Raw genomic sequence first — 4,639 nt, 5'->3', positions numbered from 1 at the left:
AGCTGATCCCTCCAGCAGTTTCTCAGAGCCAGTAAATCACACAGGAGGATATTGCCCATCCTGAGATGTTAACAAATACCCCTAAGGGACTGCTTAAATTGAGAAGGAGGATGGAGATTCAGGTTATGATGAAGACAAGAGCATCTTCACAGGCTTGAAATGGCAATGTTAAATTTCCATCCCTCCTCCTGCCCATGAAAGTTAATAACTGAAATTGCAAATGATGTGGATGGCTGTGTTACCAATGCACTTTATAATTTGTTTAATTGTGTTCATGAAACAAAAAAAAAATGTGTGTCTAAGGTGAATCAACCTAAGATGCATTCAAATCCAGCCAAAAGTGGGTTTTGTTTTATTTCCTCTCAATTTGAAAAGACTTATCTCAAGATTAAAGACTTACTTCCTTTATAAAGAAATGGCTGCTTTTCTCTAGGAAGCGTATGTTTTTACTGGAACACAAGTAGAACTTAAAATACTAAAGGAAGTAGATTTGACTTACCTTTGGCAACAGAGAGAATCCTGTCTGAGATTTAAAAGCTATCATTATCAGGTTTGCCAATATATCACCCTGAATTACAACATTGCAACAAGATTATTGTGCTTAGAACTTCGTGTTGGTGTTCCCTTTAACACGCTACCTGGTGTTTGAGAAGAGTACTGAATCTCCCAAGAGAACAAGCTGATCCGTCCAGGAGAAAATGAAAACAGAGTACTTCTTGGAGGCAAGAATAGTGAAGCTTTGTCTCACAGACTTTGGGCGTGATGTTTTTTTAAAAAGGACATCATGCTTAGAAAGGTAGAGCATCATTGAAAGAGGAAGACCCTCAATGAATGGATTAACACAGTGACTGTACTAGAGGGCCCAAGGGTGTCAGAGATGGTGGCGATGGCACAGAGAGGGCAGAATTATGATCTATTGTTCATAGGGTTGCTATGAGTTGCAGTAAATTCTAGGACACATAATAGCAACAACAATTATAGACATGATGACAGATACAGAAAAGACATTTCTCCTTGTGTCCACTGTCTTAAAGATGGCCTCAGGGCTGGCTTGGGTTTTCTTGTGATCCAAAAGAAAATTGAGGATTAAACAAAAACTGTTTTCACCTTGAACTCCAAAGTTGTATATTAAGGTGAGCAGCAAGACACAAAATTCTGCCAATGAATGTTCCCTGCTATCTACAAAAACTGGTATTATGCGGTGGTACACCTATGTGATTACTCTTTGAGCTGTTTTTATGGAAGGAATCACAGCTCACCCTCTTGTCTAACCTCTCAATGCAGTTCTGATTTTCCATATGAGGTTTTATGTACCTTTGTGCTCACAGCACTCTGAGTCAATAAGTGTGAAGCATTAACCCTCATTAATTCTGTAGTTTAACTGTGCGAGAGTAGCTGTGAGTAAAAAGTTTAAATTAATTATTCCCTCTGCCAAGTAAAATCTTTTTAATTAATAGGATCCCAGAAACGAGTGCCAATGTTCAGTTTGATGAAACATTTTTCCACTTAGACTATAAGCTTTGTGAAACTAAAGCAAGAATCTAGGAAACTTTCCCATCTAAATATACTTGATATAATTTAAGCATGCATTCTCAACTTAATTATGTATATATTTTTTTCCCACCTAGGAAATGTTATATAATAAAAAGAGTTATTTCTGGTGTCAGGTAGTCTTCAGTTTGTATCAAGACTCGCTAATTTTTGTACCTTTTTCTATCTCTCATTATAAACATTAATGTTGGCCCATAAGCTAGGCTTTGTTGTTGTTGGTATGTGCCATCGTGTTGCCTGTGATTCCTAGTAACACTATGTACAACAGCTCTGAACCCTGCCCTGTCCTGAGCCAGTCTCACTGACTTTGACACAACTACCCTCCTTGACCTGTACTGTATCATCCATCTCATCCAGGATCTTCCTCTCCTGGGCTGTCCCTCCACTCTTCTGAGCATATCAGTCTTCTCTAAGGATTGGTCTGTCCTGGACATGTGCCCAAAGTATGTAAGACAGAGCTTCAAAATACTAGCCTCCAAGGAGAAACTTGGTTTCAGCTTCTCCAAGACACCTATTTGTTTTCTTTGTGGTCATGGTATATTCAAGACTCTTCTCAAGCACCACAACTCAAAAACATCAATTCCTCTTTAGTCATTGTCCAGCTCTCTGATGCATAGCAAGTAATTGCAAAGACCATGGCCTGGATTAGGCACACCTTAGTCTCTAGACTAACATCATTGCTTCTCAGTACTCTGGAAAGATCCCTGACAGCAGATTTACCTGTTGCAATTCATCTTTTGATTTCCTGACTGCTGGTGCCAAGAGTGTTGATTGTGGACCCAAGTAAGCTGTAACTGTTCAGAAAAAAAGAAAAACTATACATAGCAAATATTTATTTGTATACTAACTTTTCTTTTTAGTTGTTGTTGTTATGTGCCATCGAGTTCACCGGTGACTCAGAGTGTCTCTATGTACAGTAGCCCTGAAGCCTGCCCTATCCTGAAACACTCTCGCTGACAAACCTATCCCTCTATTACTCAGGTCACTATGTCAATCCATCTCATACAGGGTCTTCCTCTCCTGCACTGTCCCTCCACCCTTCCAAGCATGATGTCCTTCTCTAAGGACTGTTTTCTTCTAGCCATGTGCCCAAAATATATGAGACAGATCTTCAAGATCCTTGCCTCCAAGAAGCAGCTTGGTTTCATCATCTTCTTCAGGACAGACCTGTTAGTTCTCTTGGCACGTCCATGGTATTTTCAGTAGTCTTCTCCAGCACCACAACTCAAAGGCATCAATTCATCTTCTGTCACCCTTAGTCAATGCCCAGCCCTCTGAAGCATAACAAGGAATTGCAAAGACCATGACCTGGATCAGGTGCACTTTAGTCCATAGACTGACTTCATTACTCTTTAGCACTTTGGAGAGTCACTTTTCAGTTAATACATGCTGAATAGTACTGCACTGATTTTCAGGGTCATTCATTGTTCATATTCAAAAGAAAAATACTCTAAAGATCATGGTATTTGTCAGTACTTATTCATTAAGATCAAATAGCCATATTTTACTTAATTTGCCCACCAGTATGCATTAATTTATGCTTTCTTAAGTAAATATCAGTCCTGCTGCCAAAGTAGAAGCCAGTAACAATCTAGGAATTGAATACTAGGAAATAAACCCAAGATTTAGAGATGCTGTCAGATCTAATTTTGTATAATACCATTATAAATAGCAGTTTTGAACTTAATAATGCAACTTGGTTCCATTTATTTTCTTAGAAAGTACAGGGCAATGGGAAAGGGCTGGCCTCTGTTATCTGACTGCTTGGATTTAAAACAGTTATTCTGAGTATTGTTACTGATTGCCTTCAAGTCGAGCACGACTCATAGCAACCCTATGAACAAAAGGCCTGAAGCCCCTCTACAACTATTGACATTTATCAAAGTTCATAGAGTTTCCAGAGGCAAGTTGATTAGGAAGTGGATGCCACTCCTGCCAGTGAGGAAGTTTCTTGACCTCTCTCAGGCACAGCACCTGTACCTTAGAATTGTGCATGAGGATGTGGTGAGATCCGTGTACAAAAGTGCACAGATGAGGACCTGGCCACCCCACAGGTGCCTGCAAACACTGCAGAGCCTGTCCGAACTCTCACCTCTCCTCCGTCTTCCTCTCATGTTCCTGATTAGGAAACTTAGTTCACTTACCTGGGCCTCCATTTCTCATTAAAAAATAATAATAGACAAGTGGACCATCTGTTATTTTTATTTTTATCTTATATTGGTTTGCACCCAAAATTTGTGTACATTGTGTTTCATTCATATACATTGTGTTTCACACATTCCTTCATTCACATTGTTTCTCATATGATCATTCTTACACATTAGTTTTATAAAACCAGTCACCACTGATTTATGCCCACTATCATCCCATCTTTTCAGTTCTTCACTGGATCTTTCCTAATTTCTTCACCTGGTCTCCTCTAATCACCAAATTCCATGACCCATGATATTCCCCTCTTCTTCATTCAACCCTCCAGCCCTTTCCGTTCGCCCCCACTTCCCCACCCCCACTGGGCTTTTATATACATCTTACAGAGGAGACTCTGCAGCACATAACACTAATATATATCTTACTGCTTATCCTTCTATTTCACAATAATGGTATTATGCAGTATTTATCCTTTGGACCATCTACTCTTTAAAGTTGATTTTAGTTTCTAAAGTTCTGTAGTTCTAAATTTCTATGATTCTAGGCATTAAAGATATATGTGTTTTTAGAAATATTGGAAGTATTTAGAAGTATTTCAAGTTTCCACTTGACAAAAATATTGGCCCTGTATTTGGAAGTGTAGTTGAATAATAAATTAAAATCTCTAAAGCCCATGAGTTCTGTCTGTCCTTCATACTTACTTTCATTTTCTTCTGAGAGCAAGTTAATTGCAAAATGACCAACATGAACAATTTCCAGGATTCACAGTAAAAGAGCAATGGCATCCCATACCCTGATGTCTTGAAGTGAGTCAATGAATGGTTGTAAATTTTTATTGGAAGAGCTGCTTTGTCTACTAGTGGCTATGGATCATTGTTTGCACTAAGTATTTAATAATCCCATCTGTTGAAAATGTATATTTGTAGTTACTTTGACTCTG

Source organism: Elephantulus edwardii, unplaced genomic scaffold (assembly GCF_000299155.1).
Source record: "Elephantulus edwardii isolate Elephantulus edwardi_28Jun2011 unplaced genomic scaffold, EleEdw1.0 scaffold00068, whole genome shotgun sequence".
Taxonomy (NCBI): Eukaryota; Metazoa; Chordata; class Mammalia; order Macroscelidea; family Macroscelididae; genus Elephantulus; species Elephantulus edwardii.
Note: the sequence above shows the minus strand (reverse complement) of the source record.